General features: G+C 36.6%; 1 long non-coding RNA gene across 3 annotated transcripts; it reads left to right on the forward strand.

Moving 5' to 3' along the window:
- The first annotated feature begins 481 nt into the window (after positions 1 to 481).
- LOC145088109 (uncharacterized) lies at positions 482 to 4,298 on the forward strand. 3 transcript variants are annotated; one of them, XR_013700980.1, is made up of 4 exons: positions 482 to 1,685; positions 1,763 to 2,941; positions 3,023 to 3,408; positions 3,482 to 4,298. It is a non-coding gene; the product is annotated as an uncharacterized LOC145088109 (long non-coding RNA). The 3 variants fall into 3 exon arrangements; XR_013700979.1 differs by having other exon boundaries at positions 482 to 2,186; positions 2,266 to 2,941; positions 3,482 to 4,297; XR_013700978.1 differs by having other exon boundaries at positions 482 to 2,941.
- Positions 4,299 to 12,013: the final 7,715 nt, after the last annotated feature.

The following is a 12,013-nucleotide window of genomic DNA, read 5'->3' on the forward strand; positions in this document are numbered from 1 at the left end:
TCGCATTTGAGAAGACTGGAAAGACATTCATGTGGACTGTAATAGTTGCCTATTTCAGATCACTTGGAAAGATTGTTTTGGCTGTGGCTGCATCTGGAATAGCATCTCCATTGCTTCCCTCCGGTAGGACTGCTCACTCAAGATTCAACATTCCAATTGACCTTTCTTCGAAGACGTCATATGATATAAAGAAAAAAACATTGCTGGCAGATCTTCTAAGACAAACATCACTGATTATATGGGACGAAGCACCTATGAGTGATAGGAGATGTTTTGAATATCTTGATCGCTCACTTAAAGACATACTAGAATTTGATGACAACTTGTTTGGTGGGATGTTTGTTCTACTTGGAGGTGACTTTCGTCAAACGTTACCAGTTTCTCCGAAAAGTACGCGTGCGGGCATCATTTCACTGTCCCTACCAAATTCCTACTTATGGCCTGCTTTTCGCGTTTTCAAACTTCATCGAAATATGAGGTTGCTTACGAACGATATTGATTATGGTGGAAGCACGCCAACTGTTGATTTCGCCAAGTGGTTGCTTGATGTTGGAAACGGAATCATAGGAGTACCGGACACGGATGACCCACAGAGCACGAACTGGGTTACAATACCAGATTCTCTTCTAATACCTTCTGGAGATAACTCCTTGCAACACCTTATATCATTTGTTTATGACAAAAAAATATTAGCTGATCCTTCTGCCAACGATCTCTCTGTCAGAGCTATAGTCTGTCCTACAAATGATGTTGCGGACAAAATCAACACTTTAATTTTACAAATGAAAGACGGTGATGAGGTCACTTATAGAAGCACAGATGCTATGCAGCCGAATGGTAAGCATACCTTAGAATTGGAAGGTCTGTATCCTATTGAGTTTTTGAATGGGCTGAATTTCTCAGGCATTCCAGCCCATGCACTTACACTCAAACTAAACACGCCGATTATGTTATTGAGGAACATCAATCAAAGAGAAGGTCTATGCAACGGAACGCGATTGATTGTTTCTCAACTACTTCCAAACATAATTGAAGCGACAATAATAACTGTGACATCTATTGGGAAACGTGTGTATATTCCATGGATAAAGTTTATCCACAATCCTGCTGATTTACCTTTTGCTTTCTCGCGAAAACAATTTCCGATCAAAGTCTGTTATGTTATAACTATAAACAAGAGCCAAGGGCAGTCTTTGAAAAGAATTGGTGTATATTTGTCTCAGCCAGTATTTACACATGGTCAACTTTAGGTTGCACTGTCCAGGGCAACATCTCTTTCCTCACTGAAAGTTCTGATAAACAGTAGTATGACCAAGTCTGAAAATCTGACAAAAATGTTGTTTTTAAAGATTTGTTGCATGTAGTTGACAGTAATGAAGTTAATTAAACATTTATTTGACATTTATGTTGCTTTTTTTCATATGTCTCTCACTTTGTTGTCTCTGTTTTCAAATTGATGTTCATATTCTATGTGTACACGGTTACCAAAAAAATATTTACTATTTACGTATCTGCCATCACAGTTCCTTACAAATCACTTTTAACAGGAACACTTAGAACATATGAATACCATCTCTGACTTGACGTACAGATATGCTGGAAATCCTTTGCAAATTTGGATTCTATGGTAATGGAAGCCACAATTCTGCCGTCACGAAACCCGGTTTCTTGGAGTAGACAAAAATGTATGCATATTTTTAGCATTAAAATTTGTATGCATTAAGAGTACATACCATCTTCTTATTGAAATATCATATGACAGAGAGATGCTATTCAAATTTTGGGACAGAGAACAAACCAGAGTTACATAAAATCAATCTTCACCGTCTCTAACTGCTATACATTATCCCGCTACAACTGTCCAACTCTTGATGAATATCAAAAAATTCTAGAAAATAACATCTATGTAGATGTTGGCCTCGCTTCTGCAATCGAACGTATTCCGCATACAGTTACAATACCAAGAATGTGGTTTCGGTTTGTCTCCAAGACTGCTTTAAATGACTTTGCTGAAAATCCTCCATACCTTCGAGGTACGAATATGAACTCATTAGTACATATCACATGCCTGTTCATTGATATGTTACTATGTAAACTGCAGACTTCATTGGCTTATTATCAAGACTCAGAGAATGCAAGAAGCGTGATGGGGAATCCTTTGTTGTCTTGGTCCTTACTGATGCAAGGTTAACATTATATAAGCGTAATTTTTTTGTCTGTTCGCTTCTTATTCTCATTGATTTTTATATTTTGAACACATATCAGTGGTGATGAACTTGCAATTAATCTTTGGAAGGAATGCATCGATGAGCCTGAAAAATTTAATCTTGAAGAACTTGCACCACCTCTTACAACAACAATTGTTGTTGTTACCAACTTAAAACCATCTTCTTTTGGCGGTACTAGAGATAAAACACACACACATATAGCGATGAATATAATTTTTACATTTTTGCACATCCTTACTCATAATCACTTTTCATCACGAATGTCATAGGTGTTTACCGATATGGTTCTTCAAGCATAACCCACGTTTATGTCAACCCCCAAATTACAGAAGCAACAGTTCTCAGACAAAGGCATATAATGCCTAAAAAAATTGATACTATATTGGACAGCATTACCCTCATACACACTTTCTCTCCTTTTATAGCTTTACTGGATCCTCACAACGTCCAACTACAACTTCTGCAATCCCGTCAATGTTAAAAGACATTATGAACAAGTGTCATGATGATCTAATGGTACGACATACATCATAAACACAAGCCTATCGATGTTGACAGGGGAAAACTTTTTCTGTTATAGGAACAATATCAAAAATTACATTTAAGGATTATTGGTACCAGGTTGTATGTACCAACTGTAAGGATCCGATATGTGAACAGGGCGACAAATGGTTTTGTATAGGACATGGAATAATAGACTCCCCAATCTTTCAGTAAGAACTCACACTTTAAAGTTTAAACTATTAAATTACACCATTAACAACTAATAACAATGAAAACTATTTTATATGTAGGTATAAACTGAATGTAACCATAACCGATCCCACATGATCTATACCAACGACCTTATCTGATAACACAACACATAAACTATTCGGTGTTGGTCCTGATAAAATAATAACAGATACTTCTGACAAGGATAAAAAAACCTTACCTCTTATCATCAAATAATGCGAAGGGAAACTCAGACACATGTATGTTCAGATGACAAGGTCCTCCACCAAGAACAACATTCGGTTCATAATCATTGGTATCGAAGATGGAAGCTCCATAAGTCAATCCGCAATACCAGCAACTCCTTTGCCCTTCAAACAACTGACAGTTCCCAAAGGTCATACCGACATTCCACTGTCATCCTCATCTCACAGCACAATGGTTGCAAGAAATCTGTCCTTTGAAGGTATATATGAATGATTTTTCTTTAGCACAGTAGAAAGATTAAGCAACACTGACATGTTCCTATTTTATAACAGATAAATCACCTTATGATAAAGAAGGAAAGCGTAAATGCAAGCAGTGAAAGCGATCAGTGTTGTCTAATAACATAATCAGGGCTATCCTATTTTGATATGCTATGGCATGACTAAAGACATATTATTACCTATCTTTTGAGTATGTAAGCAACTCATATATAAACTGTTGTATAACACTAATACATGTTTTGTTAGTTGAACAGTTAGGACATATGATAGCAACTGTTATCAAACCACGATATATGACAAACAACATATGGCTTAGTAACCTCATCTAAGGATAAATAAATAAAAAAATTATTCCCATATGGTCAAAACTACTTCTTTTCCAATATTCCATCCAAAATAAAATCACTATAACAACGAAACATAACAACATTACAAAAACATTTGTTACAAAAATTAAGAAAACAAATCAACAAAAAACACCATAAAATAAATAAGAAATATATAACACGAAACAAAACAATATCCACAACTTTATTCGAATGATACACCTATTATCAAAAGCTACATCATAGGCTATTACCACAGTTACTAACAAAAGCCAGTACATCATAAAAATAGGCTTACTAATCTAACATCCAACACACTTCCAGAAATATACAAGGCCACATATTTATATCACAACTATTTACCAAATCCACCTGGCCATTTCCCAAAGGCAAACAAAGCATCCATAGACACTATATACGACACAATATATTCATTCTACCCACAGAAAATCCACCCGTCAAAACAAAAACATGAAGAATGAAGACGTTCACACCATACTCAAGGCACTTATCGAGCACATTCGAGAGATAGTTGATATTATAGAAGCTGCACAGACAAAGCTTGAAGAAGGATTCGACATGCCCAATACCAATGACGACACCATGCCAATAGACACAAATGACAACAACTACAACACCATAAAAAGCATTCCGCAAGAAGCGGAGGTCGAAGATGTCTCCATGGCGGACAACATATCGTTCATGCTCGCCTCAATCCATAAAAGGATTGGCAAGTACAAGAGGACAATGGCAACTCACCCTCCCAACTAAAAATCCATGTTCTTTTGATGTAGTGTTGATGTACGTAATGCAGTGTCTGTCCACGCAATATTAAATAAAATAACGTACTCACTAATGGCCTAAACAAAAAGCATATGTCTATAAATCTTGTATCAAACAATTTCCCAACCAATTTACAAAAGCTACAAACACCTACACCTGACCCATCAAACATAATGAACATTTGAATACTATGTCTCCTAAGCTTTCAAATCTTACCGTCCATTTTGTCCTTTCAATTCATTTAAACATATACATTCAACAGAAAAACAAACACCCATCTAACCCATGCAGCGCATGGGATCCTACACTAGTTTTTATTGAATGAAATATAACTTAACTTATGGTGTTCTTTAACGGTCAACAACTTTATAAGGTACTGAATTATCATTTATATATATATATATATATATATATATATATATATATATATATATATATATATATATAGTTGTTTTTATATACAACTTAGGGATACGTACACTAAAGTTTTAATATTTTCAATGATTTTACAAAAAGTCCTAAACTTTATTTTTTTAACAGTAAAGTCTTAGCTACCAACAGTTTTTGACACGCTTATCAATTTTTGTCGGTTAGACAGTAATTAGGATTTTATTGTAAAAAAAAGTTTATGACTTTATTGTCAAATCGTGAATTAGGACTTTACAGTTAAAAAATAAATAAATTTTAAGACTTTGTGAACATATCGTTGAAAATATTTAGGATTTTAGTGTATATATACTTTTTTATTAGAAATTTAATGGTATGATAGTCTTTAAGCATAAGAGTTATTTATTGAAATTCTTAATGTTTGTTTCTTGTTAAATAGTTTTTTTTAATCTCAACAAACCGACATTGAAAAAAAAAATGAAGATAATCAAGAAAGAAAGAAAAAATCAGAGTTGTGTTGGCTTTTTACAATCATAAAAATGAAGAACAAAGAAATCGGAATAGACGAAATTGTCATTCTTACCCCTTCTCCACATTAATACCCTTTTGACAAGGCGTGTATGTTTGTGTTTGTACAGTATGTCCCCTCTTTTCAGTTCAAGATTTAGCAGTGAACTAAGAAGAAAACTTTACAAGTCTTCTCACCCTCTCTCGCTCTCTCTTTTGCATTTGTTTACCCTGATCATGATTGTAACAGAGTAAAGATGACGATAATAAGAAAAACAGTTGTGTTGCGACGATAATCACAATTAAAAGTTCTTGGGCTACGAATTGTTTATGAGGAAACCAAGACTATATACTAAAACTTAGATCAATGGTCTCACGAAGCTGATAAAATTATTTGTTTCCAAAGAAACCAAGACTATACACTAAAATCCCAATAAAATTATTTGTTTCCAAGGAAACCAAGACTATACACTAAAATCCCAATATTTTCAAGAATTTGACAAGAAAGTCATAAATTTTATTTCTTTGATAGTAAAGTCCTAATTATCGGCTAAGTTACAAAAAACGGTAAGTGTATCAAAAACTGCCGGTAGTTAGGACTTTACTATCAACAAAAATAAAGTTTAAAACTTTTTTTTCAAGTTGTTTAAAATATTAAATTTTAGTGTACATCTCCTTATAATTTATCATTAAACTTATATTTATTCATCAATAAATACTCTTAAAAAAACTTCATTCAACTTACCATTTTGTTTAAGATTTACCATTGAACTAAGTTTTATATATATTTATTCACTTTCATATCTTCCAATCATTATGAATTTTTGATCGTTTTATATGGATACACAATTCCAAAGAACAAAGAAAACGCTTTATTTGGTTAATTTTAAAAACATAAAACGCATAATCTTATATTTCTCATTTCCGTGGAAATAACCCCGCACCCTTTCCTACTAGGGACATCCCTCTTGTCGTCACTCAACATATTTCCATGATTATCTCCTTCTCATGCTACTTTGTGAAAACCTCCTTAACCCCAAATTATTACTCGCTCTTCTTTCTTGAATTATATGATATCGGTACCGATAACCACGTCCAAGGACACAATTTTATTGAATCTGAGTTTTAATTGATTGGAGATTTGAATGTGAGTTTAAATCTCGATTTGGTTAGGTTTAATATTTTTACAAATAATAAAATTGTTTTTTATTGCCCGACGGTAAAATCAAGTTATCGTTTTCAAAAGTTAGCAAGAAATTAGGTATACCTTCGAAAAAGGCCATCCATGATGGATTTATGGATTCACAGCAGTCCAATTATGAACCAATATCCTACCTTATCCAAGTTATAAAGCAAACCATGGCAAAAGTAAGTAAAGGATAATGCAACCATAATAAAATATCAAAGAAAATAATTACAATATTTATTTTTCTAAAAACAATTACGATAAAATAGTCATAAAACTAAAAAAAGTTCCAAATAGCTATGATTTTCACATAGACAGCCATGCTTTTTTTTCTTTTCTTTAGCAAAACCACTCCGTTTTGTCGCTACTGATTGTGAAAAAGTTTCGTTGACTATGAAAATATCTAAATTTTTGCAGTTTAGCTTACAAAAATCTAGTTTATTTTCCTCTAACTTTGAACATTCAGAATTTTTTTCATATAAAGCCCATTTTGGCTTATTTTTCGTTGTATTCTATGTAACAAGGGTTATCATTGGACGTATCACACTCCAAAATTGGATGACGGAAAGTAGGTGTGCCAATTTTTAACATGATATGAACCAGACACGAAAGTAAACGAGTTTGAATTGACATATCTAACCCGCCAAATAAACGATTCATGCTCGGGTAGGTATTTTGGGTTTATGGATCAACCTGCCTGTGACGCCCCAAATTACAGAATAAAATTTTTCATTTTTAAAATAGAATAAACACCAATTTTTATAAAGTTACATCAAAGTCAAAGCATTTGTTCATAAAGCATAATTCAAAATCATAGTTATAAGGAAAACAATACGTAATCTCGAATAATAAAATCGTTGATGTGCATATGTACAGTCCCACCTTCGCAATACGATAAGTATCTGAAAAAAATTTGAATCCACACTTGTAAGCCAAAGCTTAGTGAATTTCCCAAAATACCACATACAACAATACACATACAATACATACACATCAGGCCTACAACGCAAGGCTAGACTGCCCCTGAAGCCTACAACATAAAGTTGGATCGCTCCTGAGCCTACAACAAATAGTTGGACCGCTCCTAGGTATGTTGGCCTACAACACAAAGCAATACCACCTTAACTCAACCACAATATGTTGAAATATGAACCAAAACCATAACAAGCAAGCACATGTAATCATAGCAGATTTACAGGTTTAACAAATCACTACAACATAACAACATCCTACATACAAGGACACATACTCCAGTAAAAAGTATAGAGAGAAAACTCACCTTAACTAACGAGTAGAAGCTCAACAGCAAACCTCAGGAATAGAATTGCTAACACAAGCTACCTAATGCTAAACCTAAACTTGTTCTTAGCTAAACACTCAGTTCTATCATAATTTGGCCAAAAGTCAAACTTGTCAAAAAGTCAACGATCTGACGCTACGCTCAACGTAACACACTGCTCTATGCTCAGCGTATAGAAGGCTACACTCAACATAGCACCCTTGATGCCCAATAACTCTATTGATCTCTTAATATAGAATGTTAATTCCTTAATCTTTCAAATTTGATCTAAATGAACATCTTAAAGGATAAAGTCTCTGACTTTATCCATTTGCATGGCTATAAGGAGCACAAAACCAATCCCTAAGTCCATAAAGTCATCTTTTTGCTCAAGAACTCATGCATGGAAGGTTGAGAGTGTCCAAGCTCTCCTTTTTATGATTCTATAACCTCAAAAACATAAGAAATGACACTCAAATGGTCTGGAGTAGTCCATACGTTGACCGAGATTATGGGGAAAAATGCATAAAATCACATAACCACATTAGGTCTGCCATGAATAAACATCAAGATGAAAGATTTATACCTCCTAGGGATAGATGTTGGCTTGCAAATCCCAAATCCACACAACTTGAAGCTCCAAAGTGGTTCTACACACATCTTCTTTCTTCAAAAGATCACACAAGTCACTCCAAAGGCTCAAGACTCACAAATGGTGGGTATGGTTTCAAGGGGACGTTTTGGGAGGGTAGAGGTTGAGCATGGGGATGGTCTCAAGGAGTTAGAGCCTTTAAATATGGTTTACAACCTTAGATTTAGGGTTTTGATCCAAAACGGCTACGCTGATCGTAGCCTAACCTACACTTAGTGTAGGTCACTAAAACCTCGTCCAACATTCCCACCTACGCTCAACGTAGGTGAAACATCCCAAAAATCATAAGTAAAAATTTCATTTTTAAATCAACCAAAATTCATCAAATATATCAAACAACCATCAAAGTATGTCAGTGTAAAAATAGTTATCAAAGTACAAATCCCAAAATCATAAAAATTGCGAAAACATATGTGGGTTCGCTACAATCAGGTCGGGCCTATCCATTTCGAAACATAAGTACTTGAAACATAAACTTAAGGCGTAAGCACGAAGCTTAGTGATTTCCCTAAATACCACATACTATACATCATATATATATATATATATATATATATATATATATATATATATATATATATATCATACAACGGGTCTATTTCACCCCTGAGTCCCTTCCGAATTTGTGAGTCCTTTCTGACTCTTTCGGTATCTTTCAACTGGGACGATTTTATTTCACCCCAGACAGCTAAACATACATTCATACTAGCAAGAGTCACAAAGATAACAAACACATATAGGCATATCAATAAGTGTCACGGAGATCACTACCATCCTACAACATAATCCAATAGGTCGAAATTGGTGCCTTTTACCCACAAATATAGTGAGGAAACTCACCTCAATCTGAAGATGCACAAATCACACTCTCTGGCTGCTGCTACCACGACTCCTCACACTAAACACATTCAAACCAACCTTAATCACTATTTAGGGTAATAAGTGAGAGTCTAAATCATAATTCTTGTAACACCCAAAATTTTCAAACAATTTTTCACAAATTAACAACACACTTTCATTCACAAATATTATAAAATGTCATTGTATCACATCTCACTTCATAAAAACACAACCCAGGATCATAATGTGTAAAAACTCCTCATGTGTGTACTGATCATGTCGGCGCCTTCCCGCGATTGTCATTGGTACCTGAAACACATAACACAACACTATAAGCATAAATGCTTAGCGGGTTCCCCAAAATACCACATACAACACATATTAGCCACTCGAGGCTATAACTCTGTTTGACCCTCTGGTCAGTGTGTCTCAGTGGGACCCTCTGGTCCTAACTCCGTGGACCTGTCGGTCCTAACTCTGTAAACTCTGAATCATACATAACACAATTACATAGAAATCACATCATACAAAAGCATACAAGATACTCTGTCATGTAACTCTAATTACCACTCTTTGGTAAAGTATAGTGAGAATACTCACCTCGGGTAACTCGGTAATCTCAAGCTCGGTAAAAATCCGGTCTAGCCTCCGCCTAATCATATGAAATAAACACTCTTAATCAATACCACTCTCAAGGCTAGACTATTCCCTCTCTTAGTACTCTTAGAAGGGTAAAAGACCATTTTACCCCTCTCATGGCTTAAGGACCCTAGAGTTGACTAAACCCTAAAAGTCAACAAAAGTCAACCCTACGGGTTACGGTGGGCGTACCCGGCGACCTCACAGAAACGGGGTACGCGACCCCTTACGCCGCGCGTACTGGGATTACGCCCCATAACTCCCAGTTTCAGACTCCTAAGCTTTTGGGGTCTTAAACAGTTAAGCCATACGTCCAACTTCTAGATCTGACCATTTCTAAGTCTCTTAATCCATAAAGTTGGTGACTTTAATCCTTTGCATGGTTGGACAAGTCACTAACACCCATAACATTCCATTTCCAACCCTAGAAAATCTCATAACTCAAGCATGACCCCATAACAACGACCAAGTTGGGATTTTTATGGATCTATAACACCAATATCACTGAAATGGGACATATCTAGGTCCATGGAGTCCATTACACGCATAAAGTCTCCACCTTTGGGACTTTTAACCCTAGAAATGGTCCATGCAACATCAAACCAAATAAAGAGGAAAGTTTTGAACTTTATACCTCTAGATGAAGCTCCTTCCTCCGAAGATCTCATATCCAAACTTACACTTCAAGCCCTAGCCTCCACAAGCTCATCTCCTTCTTCTTCACTAACACACCAAGGCACTTTTAGCTCAAAACACTCACAAACAAGATAAGGACGATGGAAGGCTCTCTTAGGGTTTCACTCTCAGATATGGAGGCTGAGAAATGAGCCTTAGCATCCCTTATATAGTGCACAAGCCAAATATTAGGTTTTGCATATGGGCCCGCTACGCCCAGTGTAACCCTGGGTACACCCAACGTACCTAGGCGAGTCCGCGTCCAAATTAAGCGCATGAGTACACGGAGCGTACTCCCAGTACGCCCAGCGTACTCATTTGCTACAAAAATTCACTCAAGGGACTAATGTTGACAACTTGATAAAAGGGAAGGGTTAAATAACTTTACCTGAATTTCAGGATGTTACAATTCTCCTCCATTAGAACTAGACTTCGCCCTCGAAATATCATGCCGAAAACAACTCCGGATGCTGCTCCCGCATCTCTGACTCTGACTCCCAAGTCAGCTCGGACCCCCTCCGATGCTGCCACTGGACCTGAACCAGAGGCACCTCCTTATTCCTCAGAACCTTGACCTTCTGGTCCAAGATCGCGATCGGTCTCTCAACATAATTTAGACTCGCGTCCACCTGGATATCCTCCAACGGCACCACTGCCGACTCGTCGGCTATACACTTCCTCAGCTGAGACATGTGGAAGGTATCATGAATCAGGCTCAACTCCGCAGGTAGCTCCAAACGATATGCTACCTGCCCACCCTTGCGATCACCCTAAACGGTCAAATGTAACGGGGGCGTAACTTGCCCCTTTTCCAGAATCGGATCACTCATTTCCAAGGAGTTACCTTCAGGAGTACAAAATCTCCAACCTGAAACTCGAACTCGGATCGTTGTCTATCCGCGTAGCTCTTCTGACGACTCTGGGTCATCAACAACCTTTTTCTGACCTGTTGTATCTGCTCTGTCGTCTGAAGCACTATCTTAGTGCTGCCCATCACTCGCTGCCCTACTTCTCCCTAGCAGATGGGAGTCCGACACCTCCTCCCATACAACAGCTTAAAGGGAGGCATACCAATGCTCGAATGGTGACTGTTGTTATAGGAAAACTTAGCCAATGGCAAATACGTGTCCCAACTCCCTCCGAAGTCCAATACACATGCCCGAAGCATGTCCTCGAGCGTTTGAATCGTCCACTCACTCTGTCCGTCCGTCTGTAGGTGGTAAGCGGTACTGAAATGCAACCTAGTACCCAACTCCTCATGGAACTTCTTCCAAAACCTGGAAGTGAAACGCACATCTCGATCTGACAC

Source organism: Lactuca serriola, chromosome 2 (genome assembly GCF_051521515.1).
Source record: "Lactuca serriola cultivar US96UC23 chromosome 2, Lser_US96UC23_V15, whole genome shotgun sequence".
NCBI lineage: Eukaryota > Viridiplantae > Streptophyta > Magnoliopsida > Asterales > Asteraceae > Lactuca > Lactuca serriola.